The sequence below is a fragment of the Cupressus sempervirens genome, chromosome 4 (assembly GCF_028749045.1).
Source record: "Cupressus sempervirens isolate cs-2001-9-10 chromosome 4, ASM2874904v1, whole genome shotgun sequence".
NCBI lineage: Eukaryota > Viridiplantae > Streptophyta > Pinopsida > Cupressales > Cupressaceae > Cupressus > Cupressus sempervirens.
Window position 1 is genome coordinate 326,475,436 of NC_143121.1, and position 20,979 is coordinate 326,496,414.

The 20,979-nt window shown below is 32.9% G+C and overlaps 1 pseudogene; it reads left to right on the forward strand.

The window, feature by feature from the left end:
- Positions 1–6,963: 6,963 nt before the first annotated feature.
- LOC149561347 (taxadiene synthase 1, chloroplastic-like) lies at positions 6,964–17,891 on the forward strand (annotated as a pseudogene).
- Positions 17,892–20,979: the final 3,088 nt, after the last annotated feature.

The window sequence follows — 20,979 nt, forward strand, 5'->3', positions numbered from 1 at the left end:
CTATATTTTTATGTATATTATCTCCCTATATGTCTATAAATGTAAGAAAATATCCATGCGAGAAAGTAACATGAAAAATGAAAATAAATAGCAATAAAGGGAAAATAGAAGGAAACCACAACCCGACAAGGAACACACCCATTAGAAAAGAATTCCTAGTACACGAACAAAAATAAAAAGAAAGTAGACACACTAAATAAATGACTAACAAGATCAAGATACCACTTAACGAAATAAATAAATGAAAAATTCTAAGCATATATATATATATATATATATATATATATATATATGTATGTATGTATGTATGTATGTATGTATGTATGTATGTATGTATGTATGTATGTATGTATGTATGTATGTACTTACGTATGTATGTATACACATATACATACATATACACATACATATACACATACATATACATATACATATGCATACATATATATTTGTATGTATGTATATGTATATATATATATATGTATATATTTATAGATAGGAAGATTTATGAAGATATAGCTGTATATATGTGTGTGTGTGTGTGCATTTATTTATCTACATATGTATATATACATATACAAATCTGTGAAAGAAGTGAGTGCAAGAAATTATCAAAGCTATACTACACACAAAAATAAAAGAGAAAATAAAATGCAAAATCAATATAAAGGGAAACCATAAACCAACAAGGAAAAACACACAGACTAAAAAGGCCCTATACACACAAAAAAAATAAAAATAAAAAAATCTCAGAGCAAGTGGACTCCTAAAATAAAAATCAACAAGATCAAAAGACATAAGAAAGAAATACACTCAAATAAATAATGCATGATGTGTGTGTGTGTGTGTGTGTGTGTGAGAGAGAGAGAGAGAGAGAGAGAGAGAGAGAGAGAGAGAGAGAGAGAGAGAGAGAGAGATCAACATGGACCAAGAAAGAGACAAAAATCACCAAGAAAGAGAGAGGTGGATGTGAATAATTTCACCAACCAATAGGCAAACAAAAAGAGAAAGAAAGAGAGGGAAGAGCAAGAGAGAGGGGGAGGGAAAATTGGAAACCATACTACACAAGAAACTAAAGAAAGAGCAAGAAGGGAAGCCAAGAAAGCATCAAGGATGGTGGGGTTTGTCGAGCAAAAAAAAATGGAGGCTATCAAGTGTATCAAGTAGGGGGCACCACGAATGGTTAATGGACCACCCATCATCATGGTTGAGGTTAATGGGATGATAGCTAATGGAAATGGCCTCTTTCAACTTCCTCTTGAAACAATTGTCCTCCTTGGACAAGATTTTTGCATTCTCCAAACAAATGTGATGATTGATAGAAGATGAGTGCTTAGCTATGGTAGATTTTTGTACCCTTTCATGCTTGATGTCAGCACTGTGCTCTTGAATCCTAGTGATAATAGAGTGACCAGTTTCACCTATACAGGGCATGCCACACGAGCACTCAATCTTGTAGACTCCAGAGTCTAGAAGAGAGTTATGCAAATCCTTTAGTGGGGGGATACAATTTCTTAACTTAGAAAGGGGTTTGAAGGAAACATGAAGGCCCTTTTTGGTTAAGATTTTGCCAATTTTTTGGGAGATGCCTCTTTTGTATTATTTTCCAAGCTTCTTTTTAAAAGCCCCCATCACCTTTTCTTCCTAATTGAATTTGATCAAAAAGAAAATCTAGCAATTTGTATTCCATCTCTCTTGTCCACACCACTTCAACATTTTTAGCCTAAGTAGAAATTGTAGTCACACATACTTCCTCATCCATTCTTGTTAACAGATTGATGAATGACATTTGCAACTATCAATGCATAGCTGTAAAACTTCCAAAAAATAATCTGCATCTAACATAACTCTTAGCAACTATCACATCCAATATATAGCCTTGGCAGTATGCCAACATGGTAATGAAATGAATTGAACTGTGTCTACATACACCTCACACAATAAAGTGAAATAGTTTTATGGCACAATCTTGTGATTCTCCCTCACTCTTTTGACATAGTTTAAGTTTACAGTTACCATAATTTAAGTTTAACATAATAAGTTACAATAACATTGTTGCTAGATGGAATACTATATTGGAGATATCTTATCTTGGTATTGCTAGATCAGATGCTACACCTACAAATTTCCAACTAAAACACATACAAAGAAGGAAAATTATTGGATAGAAATAGAAAAGTAGAGAACATACAAAGAAGGCAAGTTGGTTGACAAAATGCCTCAAAAAGATTAGGTTGCACAGGCTGCAAGATTGCATAATATGTTTGAAATAGATTTTTTGAAAGGTCATTACAAACTTTCAAGCAAAGCCATACTTGGTAATCTTTGAAAACATTCCATCAAATAAGATGGAAGATTTGGAGTAGGTATTGACATCCATTAAAGCATCTAAATACAAATGTATGTTACAATGCGGTGATAATGAGATGAATTTTTTTCTTGAAATCAACTTTAATCTTCCTTAATATTTTGTACCGAATGCAGAGTATTTAGCCTATCTTGGCTAGTTGCACTCTACATCTATCATTAAAACTTTAGTGTTCAAGAAACTAATGGAAACTCATACAACAATAGTTACAAAAGAGGCAATATGCCTCTATTTAATATGGAGACTACACTTTATATTTTAGAAAAAAAGATTTCACTATGCATAAAATGATTATGTACACAACATGAAACGTAACATATCCTTACTTGAAAACTAGAAAAAATGTTGTAGAAATTGAAATGTTGACTTTATCCTAAAGTCTGAATGCAAGGAATAAGGAATCTATATCACACGAAAAAGTTCCAAGGCATAATGTTATGTATGTTATTAGAATTTGTAAAGAATAACCAAGTTCTAACCATGAAATGCAACACATGAATGATAGAAAGTCCAGTTGAAACAACAATGTAATTATCAACATAGAGCATGTGGGATGGGAATGAAAAAGTATTGATGTAGTAGTTGTGGTTTTTGTAAAAATACTTGACAATAAACTAAAAATGAAGGATGGGTTCCTTAGATTCTTTCTAAGATGCTTCATAAAGCCGAACCTTTTTGTCAACCTGTACCTATTTTTGACAATCAATAAATAATTATTCACACCATCATGAAAAAGAATAAGGTTTTTACTTTTGTTAAAATATATTTATTTGCTAGTAACATGCACATATGGTTATGTCTTGGAATTATTTTCACTCAAATGCTTTTTTCAAATACAAAGTCAATTTAAGTTGATTTAGATGAATTGACTTTTATTCAATGCATAAGCACACCTTCAAATTCTAATTTTTTTGTTCATGTATCTTTGTGAGTCTTTCAAGTTATGGAGAGATTGCAATACCAACACTAATCAATTATTGACCATTATATCTTTAGTAAGGCTTGTGTTTCTTCAAATAAGTCTATTTATATTCTGTGTAATTTTATGAATTCAAATTCTAATAAATGAATTCAAAATAAAATAATGTGTGACATAGCCCTTCATGTTAACCATGAATTTCCCATTTTAATCAACAATCTCAAAATAAATGAGATCAATCATAACAAATGTTCATATAAAGTCATATTGTTCTAGAAATGTACCAAAGGCACAATGCCATGTTCATAGAAATACCAAGTACATATACTATAGAAACCTCATTACTGTTATATAAGGAGCTATATACTAAAAAAAATTTGGACTATTAAAACTAATATTACCACAACAAAACTTGTTGAAGAGTGCAATACCCATATAATACAAAGTGCAATTCCTAATTACTACATAGTGAAAATAAATGTTAATGTTTTGCAATACAACTAAGTTTGAGAGTTGTAGTCTTCCCACATCCTTCAAGCTATTTCATCTTTAAATTTCACCTAGTCATCTCTATCTCTTTGATTCATCCCACAAGTCTTAAGAATTGGCACATTTATCCTAGCATGATCATCATCCTCTTCAATATCCACTTTGGGTGGAAGACCATTCTCTATGGTAATGAAGTTGTGTAGTATGCCGCATGCCAAAACAATCTTTCTTTGGGTAAATATACTATAAGATGTCACATGCTTTAGGATAGGAAAATGTTGCTCTAAAATATCAAATGTTGCTCTATCACATTCCTAACAAAGGAGTGTCAGTGGTTAAATAACTCTTTGGGAGTGCTGATTGGGTTTACTCTACAAAAATCTTTTAGGTGGTAATGTGTACATTGATAAGGAAAAAGAAAACCTGGTACATTTGGATACCTAACATCAACTATATAGAAACTGCCTACACAAATGGAAATAAAGTTATAATTGAAATAGAGCATACAAGTTTTGATTTAATATAATGACAATATTATCATATAAAATATAAATTAATATACCTAGAGGAACTACAAGTGGCTCTACTCTAGACAAAGTTGAAGCAAGCACCCGACTATTTGTATCAAACAATTCACAACTAGCAAGAATATATTGAAACTTATAGTAAAATTAACAAATATCCAAAATATTATGTGACAAATTGCCTTTTCTATCATAATATTTTGCTTGGATGTCCACATCGTCAGTAATAGGTATATGGGTTCCATTAATTGGACCAATAAAATCCTATAACAATAAATATTATTATCAAATACAAATCAATATAATTAAGTCTCTAGCATAGAAAAAAATGTCACTAGAAAATTTACCTTGAAATATAGATCAAAACAATCCTTCCCAATAATTTTTGGAGGAGTGGTTACAATAGGGGGTAAAAGATAATCGCTATGAACTACTAAGATAGCCTTCAACACCTTGTGGAAGTGTCTACTCACTATCTTTCCTAAGTGACCAAAGTTATGGCTAATCTTTCAATTCCTTAGATTGTGGCCAAGGGTGTGGAGGAACATCACTAGTTGTTCTTCCAATGTTATGTTTTTCATTTCTTGAATGCTCCCTTTTTGCCTTAGAATTTTGGCCAAGTGAAAGAAGGCTACTCTACTCATGTGTATTTTGTCATGGTAGTCTATGTTATTGGAATGGATAATACACTTATAAAAAGGACACATGACTCTTCTTTTCTTACGCGTATGTCTTCTAGCCTCTTGCAAAGATGCTACTATGAATACTACAAGTGTGGAAAACAAAACATCAAGTATTTGCATGACCTTAATCTTCCTAACTATGGCTTCTTGAACCACAATATAATCTATAAGATCAATCAAATGACCTACAACCACATAATGAGGTTATAGTTTGGCATAATTACATAAAAATAAATATTTACATTCCTATCAACAAATGGATTGTCTTAGTAGTGGAATGGCTATATGATGCAATGTAAGACTACTTTTGGGTCATCTATTTCTGAATACTAGGAAGGTGATAAATGGGTGGACCTTACTAGAGTGGATGATGCTTTGAGTGACCTTAATAAAATGTTGAATGCTGTCTTTTTAGTCTATGAGGAGGACTCTCTTATTTGGAAGTTTAATCCTAACAGACTATTTTCTGTCTCTTCTTTGTATGGTAATACCTTTGAAGACTATCATGAATCTTGCTAAGCTAAAGCCTAGTTCAAATGCATGCCACCTAAAGTTAACATCTATTTTTGGATCTTATTGCAGGATAAAATTCTTGCTACTAACAATTTAAAAAGAAAAGGACTTTGTCTTGTTAGAAGATGTTATCTCTACAAGGATGAGGAGGAGTTGGTCAATCATTTGACCATTCATTATTCCTACACTAGAAATTTATGGGAAAGGATATTTAGACTTGTAGAAATGGAGTCAGTCCTCCCTTACAATATTCAATATTTTTTAATAGCATGGACATTACCCTCTCATAATGCCTTGATTTATAACTTATGGAATTAAATTTTACCTTATTTATGTTGAGATATCTAGAAGGAAAGAAATGATAGGGCATTTAGGGGTAAGGAGTCAAATTCCAATTGCATCTTTCATAAGATCAAGAGGATGTTGATGGAGAATGTTAGGCTAAGTGGTAAATTCCAAGAGACTCAAGATGAGTGGGAAACCAAAGTCATTTAGGATTGGAATGTGGAAGGGACTAGTTATCCTCAAAATGAGAGAAGTCTTAGAAGCAATGCTAGATGAGATTGTCCACCCAAGGGCTTGTATAAGATAAATTTTGATGGGGCCTCAAAGGGCAACCCAAGGATTGTGAGCTATGATATTACTATCAAAAATGAAAATGGGTATAGTATTGGTGCAATGGAAATCTTTATTGGAAAGAAAATGAATCGCATTGTGGAAGCTAGTGCTTCCCTTTATGGACTTTTATATGTGAAGAGTATGAATATGGAGAAAATTTGGCTATAAGGGACTCTTTAAATATCATTAATTGTCTTAACAAGATCACTACCCCCTCATGTACTATTCATAATATTATATGAAAACCTATAAATTTGATCAATATATTTGTTGAATGCATTGTTACTCATAATTATAGAGAAACCAATAAAGTGGCTAACTAAGTAGCAAACATGGCTTGTAAAAGTCACATAAAGATGATATGGATTAATGGAAATAACATCCTAATTGATGGGCTATCTTTGATGGAGTATGATAGGATTGGAAGTAGACAACCTTGTCTTAATGATGAAGGTAATGATAATGAGAAGTAATTATGAGATTTATTGGAGAGGGGGTTTGTGGATTATGATTATGTATGATATGACTACTCACTTATTACCACATGGATTGTGGGTGCTTTTGTAAGAAAGAAAAGTTCATTGTGACTTTGAAGCTGAGAACTTGAACTTGCTCGAGCTCTTTGAAAAGATCATTTTTTTTGGTAGAACCAAGAACATGAGAGGCAAGAGAAAGAGGCGTGAGCTCGCGAACTATCAAGAATGGAAGAAAAAACTAGAGACATGGGATATTTTGGATCAAGGAAAGTTTATAGGATATTTGTAGATAATAAAGGGAAGTAACTTGTCTATTACCAGGAAGTTTCTCAAAATATAAAAGAACAACAATGTCTTGGTTAGAAATCAAAGAATGGAGGCCATGAAGGAAATCATTTCTAAAGCCATTGGCTTGGACATGGAAGGGGTTAACTTTGATAGGGACAAGAAGATGTCCGATCAAGCTGTAGATGAATTTGCAAAGTCGACCAAGGAGAGAAATAGGTTGGTTAAAGTTAGTAATTCTTACTTTTTCCCTAAATCTATTTCTAGACCTTTGATTGAGTATATTACTCTAGATGGCCACTTTACCAAGATTTATGGCCACCATTTCATTTTGGCTAATCACTTTAGGGATGGGATTAGGATAAACCTCCCTTTGATCTTTGAAAATCTTTGGATAATAGCATTTCAACCCTTCAGAATGACCAAGATGGGGATCATGCTTTTCATGAAGGACTGGTAGTTCTGATTATGAGCTTGTTAAAATCAAAGAAAGTGGACATACCCCATTTAAATGAAAAGATATTGGAATGTGATACTAAGGGGAGTGAATCTAAAGAGGCATATAAAGAGGAAACTAAGGAGTAAGAAGCTGAGTTGATGGAGAAAAAGAGAAAGAATCTAACCCATGGGGGCTCATACTCTAAGAGAAGGAAAAGAAATGAGGTGGAGTATGAAATAGAGAGTGGAACCAATGAGGAGACTATGGAGGAAAAAGGGAAGAAATGTAAGGGCAAAAATATTATCATAGGAACAATTGGTAGTAGAATGAAAACCAAAAATAAAATGAAGAAAACTAAGAGATGTATGAACATCCCCTTGGATGATGATTGATGAAAACTCAGGAAGAAAAAATTCACTCAACTGAGTTGCTTCAAGGGGCACATACACCCTCCAGGATCAAACTAAAACCAAACTCGACATTTGACTAACTGGTTCTCTGCATACATAATTAAAATGAGAACTTGTGACATGAACTTCATGGATGGTTAAAAACTCCTGTAGATTGTTAACAAACTAATTTTTTTCAATAACCAGTAAAAATTGGAATGCGATAGGAACTTTCTCAACCTCCTGTCGCACCATTTTTCTGCACCAAACTTAATGAAATCTGACCCAAATTTTCTGCAATGTATTTGTAATACATATTTAGGAAAATAAAACCTAAAATCAACCCGACCACAGACTGACTAGAAAATGACATTTACTAATCTTTAAATCTACACCATCTTTTCATGCATGGATTTTTTTAAAAAACTTGAGCACAAACCCGACCACCAATTTTGAGATGTTCAAGACACTCATAACTTTTGCATATTCGAAACATAAAACAAATTTTCCCTTTATCACATAACAACTATGTGATTTCAAAAATTTGGTGAATACATGAATATATTCACCACGAACATGAAATTCCTTTCCGTGCAGACATGGGCTGAATTGACCAAAAAAATAAAACAAATGAAAAATAAAAATGTATAATACATGGCTCTGCTGTGATCCTAGGAAATAGATCACAGAGAGTCTAATAGACCACCATCCGCTGATGTGACTCTCAAAACATCAAAAATTTACATTCAAATATTTTGAAAAAATGTGTTTCCTATAACAATTTCAAAATAACAAATTAAAATCTGATCCCAAAACTTAACTGATATGTTACTGTTCTAAAACACAAGCATCACTAAAATCTTGGAACTTCTGAATATTGTTTTAACCAAGGAAACAAAGAGAACCACACATCCAAACTAAAAAACTCAAAAAAATAAGAAAAACTTAAAAAAATTTCTATTCCATTCTCCTCAATCTGATCTCTCTTTCTTTACATTCAAAAATCTGCCATTTAAAATAATTTCCCTTCTTTTTCGGCTGGGAATCTAAAACATCCACCCAAAACAAGAAAAGAAAACTTTTTTAGAATCATGATTAATCAAAACTCAGAAATCTACTGCCAACTTCCTGTCACTGTCCAGTACTTGATTTGCTTAATTATTAAAACACTCAAAAAACTCTGACTAAAACTGAAAACTAACATAACTGAAAACAAACATATGTTGTCCTAGGTGGCTATAATTGGAGAGCTTATAAGAACATTATTCCATTTATGACACCACATTGTAGGACATTATTAAAAACATTAAAATTTAAAACATGACATTAATTTTCTGTAGAACTTCCTATAGCAGAAACTATTTGGTTTGCATTAACTTTCTGCATAACTTCCTGTCGCATTTTTAATCCCATTAGTTCCTGTAGCAGAAACTGTCAAGTCTACCACTGCAACATACTCCCACGTAGAATGAATCTCAAGTCCTCTTGAGATGAGGTGTTGTAGTAATGAGCCATGCTTGTTGCTTTGTTCCTTATCTATCCAAATATCTTCTATTGTAGGTTTGTTCTTCGATTTACTAGATACTAAGTATATTGTCTCCTTTGAGTCTCTTAGAAACACCTGCAAAAATAAATGTTAGAAAAGAAAAATATTTCTTCATCTTTACTTTAGGCTTATACTCATCTTCCTATTGCAATCTTTTATTTTCTTGTCCATGACTCCATTGTATTTTTCTTTCTTTCTTCATCTTAATCTTTGGTTTGTCTCTATTTTGTAACATAAAAACTATTTGTTGTTGATCATTCCTTTCCAGTAACAACTTTATCCCACGTAACACTTCCACTACTGCATACATTTGTGACTCCAACAAATACACTTTCCAATGAAATTCCTCTTTCTTGTCCTTACAAACATACCATGTCTCCATACATAGAGAATTCCCAAATACTAGATCCTTTTCATACCCATAACCAACTTTTCTATAGTCTCTTCTCTTGGAACCAAATCATATTTCTTAATCAGAATTTCTTCAGCCTTGTCATAAACATAATCAAAATTTATTACCTTGTCATAAACATATTCAAAATTTGTTACCTTGTTATAGACATATTCAGCCTCATCTTCTTTTTCCATAACATCATCAGATATCTCTTCCTTGGAAACTTCTTCATCTTGAGTCTCCATACTACCACCATTCCTTTGCCATTCTCCCATGATGGCTACAAAATCTTCCCATAAATTAGATTCTTCTTTAGAACTTGCTGCTACACATTCTTTATCTCCATCTTCATGCCATTCCTCTTGACATTTCACTTCATCATGCATATTTAAGGCTTCATCATTTGCCTCCAAAATCTTGTTCATAGGAGTACCATCTAGCATTGTACTCATCTCTACTTTTAAAAGACACATTACTATTCCAACCACAAATTTTTCACACTCAAATCCCATAGGACTTGTCTCATTACTCCTCTCATCAATAGTTACTTGCTGCACTTCTTCTTTCTACACTTCATGTTCTTTCCCTTCCAAAGGACAACTTAAATATATCATTGTTGATATTTCTATCCCAACTTCACATACATCTGCACTCTTTATGACTTCCTTCTCTGTAATTTCATTAGCCTCCACCAAAACTTCTTTCACTTCCTTTTTCTGCATTTTATTTTCTTCCAACTTAGCTTCATTCTCTTCAAGTTTCCTTCTCAAACTTTCTATCTCCTCTTGTATTTTGCTCATCTCTTCTCTTTGTTTTCTTATTTCTTCTTGTTTTTTATTCTTTTTCTCTCTCCTTAGCTCTGGATCCTTTCTCTATTGATACTTTCTAAATAGGTACAAGCCTGCTATTAAAGCTACATTCCTTTGCTCCATTGTGTCTCACCTAGGATATATTTTTTTTCTTGCCTAGTCTCTTGGACTTCTTCTTAGGTTCTTTTGTCAACTTGTTATAACTACACAAACACACAAAACCACTGTTTCCCAAACCTTTTGTTGAGCTATGATACCAAAAATGATGCAGAGCCTTACCTTGGAAAACTCTGGAAGAAAACAGTCACTCAACTAAGTTGCTTCAAGGGGCACATGCACCTTCCAAGAACTATTATAAACTCATTCAGACTATTAAACAACTAACTTTCTCAATACCCACTGAAAATTAACATGCGACATGAACTTTTTTGACCTCCTTTCACAACACAGAACTTCCTCTAGCCGAATCCCTAACAAATGTTAATGCATGTTTCGAATTTCCATACATTTTGACCTCTTTTTAACCCCATTTTGAAAACCCCTCATGTACAATAACAAGTTTCCAAGCTATTGATGAATACATAGAGATATTCACCATTTTCAAACACTTCCTCCCACGTGGGCACAAGCAAAATTAAAAGGAACAACAAAACAAACATAAAATAACAGACTGTAATACATGACTTTCTCTCATGATCTCAAGAACAGATCGTAGAGAGATTACAAGTGATTCATTCCCTATTTCAACTCTCAAAACAATGAATGCTTACATGCACAGTTTTCTAAAACTGAATTTATCATGATTAACATAGAAACTGCAAATTTTTAAAGGAAAAAAAAATGATATGGGATGTTATTCCTACTAATTATTCAATTGATTTCAAATCTTGCACACAGACTTTTCAGATTTACAAGTTTTGTAAAAGCAAATGAAAATCACACATTCCACTTAAAGTTTTTTTTTCAAGCAAATCAGTATATATCATAAAATGTGAACTTTATATATCTCTCCTCTACTCCATCCCCTCTGATTTCATATATATCCAACTTTTCAATTCTTTTTCCCTTTCTATTGGGAAGCTAAAACGTCATCTACTCAGTAAACAAAGAACCATTTCTTTGAAATCATTATGGGGAATCATAATCAGCAAAAAATTGCCACCAACCTCCTGTCACTGCAACTACAGACCTAAACTGAAACAAAACAACTCCACACAAAATCACTTTGTCCTAAGTGGCTATAACTGGGGAGTTTATTAATTCTCTCTGCCCATTATGCCACCACATTAAAGGACTTTATTATAACATAAAAATTTAAACCATGACATTAATTTTTTGTAGAACTTCTTGTAGCAGAAATTGTTTGGTTTGCATTAACTTTTTGCATAACTTCCTATCGCATTTTTAATCCTGTTAGTTCCTGTAGTAGAAACTGTCAAGTCTGCCACTTCAATAATGATCACTTGAATGATAAGGATTTGAGAGGTAAGAAGAATATTCCTTGAGGGGAGGCTAAGGAAAAAGATAATTATGATGTTGATGCCAAGAAAGATAGTCTAGACCTAGATGAGGATAATCTAAATCAAAGCTCTATCCTAGATGATCATATGTATATATATATATATATATATATATATATATATATATATATATATGAAGGGTGTCTTTGTCAACCCCAGTGTGATGAGGAGGGACATTAATAGTATAAAGGAGCAAATGAAGGATCTTAGGAGGGAGTTCAAGTATCTAAGAAAAATCAACAGGGGTGAGAAGAATTTAGGCTAGCTTTTGGATAGGCTTTTGGATGCGATTAGGAATGCTAAAGAAGTCACCAATATTATGAAGAGATTCTGACCTCTTGAACTTAAAACTAGAGCTATTGATCATATGGTGAAGGATATGAAGAAGAAGATTGATATTTTGGATAGAAAAGTTGAGGGCATTCAGAATCTTTTGAAAAATATTGTTGATTAGAGCTATTCCATTTTGAAAACCATTGCTGATAATATTAAGATTTTGCTAGATGAGCTGAAGCAGGGAATAAAGAACTAGGGTATAAAGGAGATGAAGGATGATCATGGACCCAGTAAATGCATAAGGGAAAATTTGAAGAAGATAGAGGTCATGGATGATAAAGCTATCAATGAGCTGAGGGCTTCTGCTATGAACATGAACATTTTGGCTGATCAGGCTACTAACCTACGAAAGACATTATAGCTGTCCTATTATTATCTTTCTACTATCATTTTTTTATCTTTATATCTACCTGCTATTTTGGGGTTTTCTTACCAGCTTATTTATCTTTTTTGGTGTTGTTACACAATTCCTCTTGGACTTTTATCGATACTTTTCTTTTCTCTATGTAAAAGGTCTTGGGTCCTTTCAAAACTTGTTTTTACTTAATAAAAACAAATGGATTGTCTCTATGAACACTATTTTTTGAAAATTAACTAATGTTTGACACAATCACATAAATCAAAATTATTATTAATATATATATTTTGATTGAGAGAATCCTGATAAAACCTTGCCAGGGTGGTAAATTACACTACAATCATAAAAGCAACTTAATGCCTGCAAAAATGGACATTAAAGGTTAGAGTCCCATTATTCTTCACAAGTGTCACCTGTAATCAAATAAATTTAGATGCAAAGCAATGATCAAATTTAATACACAAGCATAATGTCATTCAATATGTTATTCATGAGAATGATTACCTTATATGTATGGCTTTGTTGACCTAACAAAGAGAACTTTAGGCATCACCAAGTTTCTTGATGATGACCAATACTCAAACCTAGAATCTGCTAGGATAGCTCTTGATTATAGGGAATTCTTGTTAAATCTAAGTGGTAGAACTTCCACTGATAGTAAATTCTTGTATGATGTATAGACAAGTTGTATTGTTCCCTTAACTAAAAGGAAGAAATTTGATTTCAAGTATAGTGATGTTGATCAAGATCTTTGTCACTTTGCAAAAGGTTCAATTGAGTCATTGAAGGACATTGTTGAAAGTTTAGAGTCTACTAGGGGCCCTCCCCTCTTACAAAATTTTTCTTCTAGATGACAAAAATTACAAAAAAATTACCATTCAACATTATCACATAGGTAGTTTTATTCGGCTGGATGCTGCAAATTTACAAGCATTAAATGTTCTTGAAAGTGAAAAAGATGCAAACAAGAACTTTGGTTTATTTGGCTTGATGAACAAGACATGTAGTGCTAGCATGGGAAGAGGTTGTTCAATAGGTGACTCAACCAATCTCTCTTAGATGTAGAAGAGACCAAGTGTAGATTGGATATGGTGCAGACATTTGTTGAGGATGCAACATTGTGCCAAGATTTAAGATTCCATCTAAAAAGAATTATAGATATTGACCGACTTGTGTAGAAATTGGAGAAGGGTAGGGCCAATATACAAGATATTGTAAAGCTATATCAGGCAACGACCTTTAAATTATAATGTATATAATAGTTTATACTCTACTTTTGCAATAAATGTGCTTTTTATTTTTTTTCTTCTATGATCACATGGATAATTTTGCACTAAATTTATGTATTTCTTTCACAAAAATGACATTGTGCTTGTCAATGAAAGTTTATCATTTCTTTGTATCTAAATTTATTTGTGTGTTGTGCAATTGCACTTACATTATGTCATCTATGATTGTTATTAGCTATCATTCTATGCTTGGAGTTAGCATATATCACATGTTTTACAAGATGGGAACTATGGTTTCAAGAACTTAAACTATTTTTGGATTATTTTTGTTCACTATAGTTATTGTACATGTGATAAACAAGCATACAATTTCCTGTGATCAAAAGTTCACTCAAACAATATCAAGAGGACTTTTCTTTATTAATTAGGGAAATATATTTGGATGCCTTTGAACTTTGGACAGATGAAGAGCATTTGAAAAAGTTTGTAATACTTGTGGAGACTGTTGTTCATCTTGATCAACATGATAATAGAGAGTATGATATCTAGTTATTAACATGATAACATGACTCTACCATTACATTGAAACAACATATTGAACACAAGGACATAAAGCAAATGGATTTTTGCTAATTAAATACCTAAACTCATGAATAATCCACACTCTCAACCATGCTCTCACAACACCTCACATTATCTTATAATTAACAAAATTATGACTTATCATCTCACACTTTTTTTGACTTTGTTCCAGATCCAAGAAGGCATTAGTCTTCTCTAATGCTAATAATTTAATTTTTTGGTTTTCCTTCCAATCCATATTCAATGTTGTCTCACTTATGATGTCAAACTAACCCAATTTTGAAATAAAATATTGCTATTCATTTATCCTCAATTTTTTATAATTGTGTAAAGTTTGAAGTGAGATCCCATCTATAGAGGAGCACACAATATATTTTTTTGGAACTGTGCATCGAACAAGTTTGTACATATTTGTTGCTCAAGAAAAATCTTCTTATAATTCACTGATGGGGCATATTTCTTCACATAATAATATATTGGGCTTATATTTTCATTGAAGCTTTGATTTTAGCCATAAACATCATCATATATCATCTATAGCCAAATGATGCCTGGTTACATGTGTCTTGTGGTTGACACTTGATTATATTTATGAATGCTCATTGCGATTCCCTATACAATCAAATGACAACTATCCATACCTAATGATAGCTGGTGACATGATACATCGTGCACATCCACGCATGCCCAAAAATTGTCTTATCTCCAGATTAGACCAAGATAAATAAAAAAGAAAAGATTTTTCTAGTAATCTAACCCAACACAGATGCATAGGCTGATGTTTACACAATGACACTATACAAAGGCAAATGTAATTATTTTTGAGGAGTAAAGCCAAACATTGTAGCAATATCAATAGTAATAATTTTTTTTCACTAGATCAGTACTAGATATAGCGATGTAAATTTAATAATACAACCATCTTATGTTATAACAAGTATTTGGCAATGTCCAACGAAGACTTCTTCCCAAGAGAGGTTTTTAGCATATTATAGATGGGGGCCAGGACACCTGGAAAAAGAAGCCAAGTATGAATGCAATGTCTGATGAAGAAGCATGGGAGGAAGACATACTTGCAAGACATTAAGCCTCCTCATCATCATCTTCCATGGAGTAACTAAATGAGATGTAAGGACTAAGATTTTTTTATTAGAGCAAAGTAGATGTAAGGGCTAATAAACAAAAAAAAGTAGAGCAGATGATCATGCAAGCTTCACTTTAGAACTATAGACTATTTTAAGTTCTTTAATAACATCTGGCATTTTTTCCACACATTATCAAATGGTGATGTTTAAAAACCTCACTGCTATGAGAAGAATGAAAAGGTTTGAGCATAATAACATTAAAAAACAATAAGGAAGTCCAACATTTTTTATTAAATACCATGATTGATAGATTGTTTTTTGATATATACTAACATGAGCTAATCACTAAATGAACTAATGAAAAAATAATCTATTAAAAACCCTAGGCTTATTTACATACCTTTCATGGAAGATTAGAATCTATAGATGATATATCAATCATGGAAGAAGGTGAGATCATTCTTGCTGCTCACTAGATGAGATAGTAATTGAAGAAGAAACATTGCTCACAAGGAAAAACTACTAATTAAAAAAGAATTCCAACCACGCTCCCTAAATTACAAGTAAGAGTAATGCCTTTCTTGCACTCCCCAAGCAACTCCTCTAGTTAGAGCAATGACTTTGGTTTCTCATAACATCAAAATTTTTGACCCTCTATAGACTGCCAATTGGCGATGTGGAGCGATGATCTTCTATAGTCTCTCAATACACCATATCATCAAGTAAGATAGGTTTTATTTTTGCCTCAAGTCATAATATCCAAGCCTTTATCAGCCTCAACTTTTTCTATTTATGTTTGTAATTTTGCAGATAGTTTAAATATCACGTATTAAGACTTGATTCTAATGTTAAAAGTGTTAAATAGTCAAAATTGACTTATTTTTTCAAGCATAATTTCATTCTTAATGTGTGATATTTAAGGGTGACCATAATTTTTTTACAAGCTTCTTTGTACCAATAGTGGGAAGATAATCTTGTTGTAAAGGTAAAAGAAATGTTTAGGGCTCTTAAGGATGGGGAAATTAGTCCATTAGCTTATGAAACCACATGGGTTGAAATGGTTCCTACAAAGGATGGATCTCATACACCACATTTTCCTCAGGCCATAAGATGGCTTATCACCAACCAATTGGAGGATGGTTCATGGGGGTTTTTTTTCAATGTTTCTCTTATGCAATTGTTTTCTTTGTACTCTCACTTCTCTTGTTGCCCTTCTCACTTGGAATGCATGAAATACTAATGTAGAAAAAATGTTATATTTATGTTTAATTAAATTATTATTATAATGCCAAAGTTTTTAGTATTTCAATATTAATATTGAAGGTCTTAGTTTTCATCATGTGCAGATGTTTGTTTCATTCAAGATCATCTAAAGTCACTAGACAAAGAAGAAATCTCCTCTCTATATTTTGAAATAATCTTTTCCTACATTGATAAAAAAGGTTGAATCTCTAGGGCCGAGTATCTCATGTGATAATGCTTCTTTGATGTTCAAAAGTGAGCAATGCTTCTTATAACATAAGATATTTGTTAATACATTTTTAGATGGCTTAAACATTACACAATAAGACTTGATTCATAGATTAAAAGTATTAAATAGTCAAAATTAACTTCTTTCAAATTTAAATGTTGTATAAGAGTCTAATTCTATTTACACTTTCCTTTTTCTTATAATTCAATTTACTTGCATTATTTCCATAGAGCAAGATATTCTAGAAAGTATGCTGAATGTGCTGGAAGGGCTCAAAGAAATAATTGATTGGAAAAGATAATGATGTTCCAAAGCAAAGATGGATCTTTTCCTAGCTTTCCATCTTCCATTGCTTGGACACTATTTAATACTGGGGACAAGAGATGCTTTAACTTTTTGAATAATCTCATGGACAAATTAAGTGGGTGTGGCATGTTATATTTTCTAAATGTTTTGTTTTTCTTTCTCAAACATCATTTACTAGTGATTGATTCTTAGATTAAAAGTGAAAATCATCCTTTCCTGATAAACACTTTAGTAATTATTGTAAAATAGTGCCATGTTTATATCCAACCGATTTGCTCAAATGCCTTTCACTGGTTGACAATATTGAGTGTCATGGAATACGTAGTCATTTCAAAGAAGAAATCAAAGTATGTCTAGATTACATTTATGGGTAAGTATGTTCTTAATGGTAAGAGTGTGTTTATACTTATAGTCATATTGTTTTGATTAAAACAATCTTAATTTTATGGAGCAGATGAAAAGGGTATTGGGTGTGGTAGAGAGAGCCTATTTCTAGTTTTGAATACTATTGGAAATATAAGAGGAGTAATTGAAAGGGAAGGGGTGAATTAGTTACTATACAAATAATTCTTGGATCCCTTAGAAATCAATCAAAACACAAACTCTACTTAAACTCTATTACTACTATAACTCGATTAAAACATAGGCACTCAATTAACACTACTATTGTGGTTTCACAATGCATGCCCCTTTTCTCCTAGAAATGGGGAAACCCTATTTTTTTAAAGTTTTCCTAGACCCCTAATCTGGTGTTTGAGTGTTTTTTGGGACTCTACTTGGAGTCCAAGTCAAGCCCTCGTCCTAACTAAAATAACTCAGATCTTAGAAACTGAGAATTTTGAAGGAAAAATGAGTTTTCTGTGCCAAGGTGCGCACTAGCACACCTAGCACACATACACATTCATTCAATGTGTGCAAGTGTGCTAGATGCTCTAATGCACTCCTATCTCCCTTTGGAGATGTGCACCTACACACATGCATAGTTGCACACCTCCAAAGGGTGCACATCATCCTGGGCCTATAAAAGCCAAGGACCATCCTCCCCTCTTCTCATTATCTTTCTCCAAGCTTTTGTAAGCACACCTCCACACCTTTAGAGGTGCGCAAAACTACTCCGACCTGCACACACAAAGAAAACAAGTTAAACAACATGCACAACTATCCAAGGTGCACATGTGTACACCTTTCAAACAATCAACAAAAGAAACCTAAGTTGTCAAGGTGTGCATGTGAGCACCATTTTTTGACACTTAACACAAAACAAAAAGTAAGGGTGTGTACATGTGCACCCTTAGCCTTGTAAAACTACTTAGCCCTCTCTTTATACATGAAAGGTGCATGCATGCACTCCATAAGGGTATACACCTACATAGGTGCACAACTACATAATAAATAATCTCGCATGGTCTACTAAAAAATATAGTGCAGTAGAAGATTTGAAATTAACAAAGGCCAACATGTCCATGTTTGACATGCTAAAAAATTGTCCTAATCAGTTGGAAGTATTGATGAAAACTCTCCATCATATGAAGACACTCCATAGTGTGAATAATATTCCTCAAAAGATAATATTACAATAGGTAAATGCTTTGGAGGCCATGCCAACTATGTTTAAAGACAAGGTTGAGATGCCTCCCTTTTTTCTTAGCATCAAAATATATGGGAAGAATATTCACAGTTTCTTAATTGATTTAGGAGCTTCTTGTAATGTTATGCCTCTTTAGATAGCACAAAGGTTGGGAGTCACTCCTCATCCATCTAATCAAATAGTGATACAACTTGAAAAAATGGAAGTGAAGGTCATCAGTGTGTTAAAAGATGTTTGGATACAATTGATAGTTGACCCACAAATTCAAGACATTATAGATATACATGTGGCTGAAATTCCTAAAATATATGGATTTCTACTAAGTAGAGAGTGGACAAAATGCTTAAGAGGATGGTTTTCAATATATTTTACTCAACTGTGATTACCTTGGAAAGGGTTGACTAATTAGATCAAGATTGATGTAGATCCAAAATTGAAAACGATGATTTCATAATATAATGCACCAAACGAGGTGACATTTTTACAATATGGTTTAGGCTCTTACAAAGTGATGGCTTTTGATACAACTTCAACTAAAACATTAGATGATCAAAATGGAAGATCTATAATTTCAATCCCAAAAGAATAGATCATAACAAAGTTCATAGATAATATTGTGGCCAACTTAAAATGTTTAGGTGAAGAAGCAGACCCAAGTGTATTGCTCCTTCCTAGATTTTGTAGACTGCATAAAGTTAATCATTTAGAGTTTGAATGTTCACATTACCAACAAGTGGTTGCTTGGGTATTAACTTAGATAATGGAAATAAAGAGTGGCCATGTTCCAAAACAAGTACCTATGGAAAATCCAAATTCTACATACATATCTAAAGCCATGGAGAAGGATGGAGAAGAGGTAGAAGATCTCAATGCATCATATAGTAATACCTCTTCAGGTGGTGGAGGATTGTCTTCTCCTTCATTTGAAATGATTAAGATCCAAATAAGGAGATGTTTCATAAAAGGCCAAGGTTGGACTTCAGTAGTTGTTCACTCGAAGCCTAAAGTTGAAAAAATTTCAAAATTTAGTGGGGAAATTCAAGATCAACAAGAGAAACATACATTCCCCATATCCAAGATAAAAAATGAAAAATCATCAAGCCCACCATGGGAGAGATTACAATGGATCCCAAAGAAACAATCATTTAGGGTTCAAGTAAAAGAAAAGTTATAGATGAACAAGCATAAGTCCAAGAAGCCTAAAGAAGAACCAATCTAGACACTTTAGTTTGATAGCTCTAAATGCAAATTAGGAGCTAGTATAGGTATTGAACTAATTAACCCAAAAGGTAGGTCATTTTATGCAACATATCAATTACAACTTAGATGTACAAAAAATGTTGTAGAGTACAAAGCCTTGATTCATGGACTTCTCTTCACATTAGAGAAGGGATTCAAAGCTCTCATAATCAAAAGAGACTCCCAGTTGTTGACTAGACAAGTGAAATCAATTTATTCTTGCAATAATAGGAGACTACTCACTTACTGAAAGAGAGTATGGGATCTAATGGATGACTATGAAGCTTTGAACATAAGGTCCATCCCCAGAAGGAGAAACATTGTAGCAGATGCCTTGGCAATTTTAATTAGTGCATTACAACACATCAGGAGAACAAAATTGAAAAGATTTTCAATAAAATTTGTTGCTGCCCGATTTATCCTAGACAACATTATGAATTCCAAGTTTTCCAAGATGACCAACACATACTTGAGTTTATCATGTGCATGACCATTTCGAGGGACAAGAGATTGATGACACTTCAGATGGTAAACCTGAGGAGGAAGAACTTGAAGATGAAGATGAGATTCTCAATTTGAAAACCAACACTATCCCTAAGAGGATGGTTAAATTGGAGTGCATTTTTGATCATGATGAATCAACACTTAGCAAGAGAATAGTAAAATAAAAAGGGATCGAGGAATGTGATTCATTAATTTGGGTATAGACCAAGATCCTAGAATGGTAAGGGTTGGAAAGGTGTGCAATGCTCAATAAAGAGAAGATATTCTCTAATTACTTAGGGAGTAAAAAATGTCATTGCTTATAGTTAT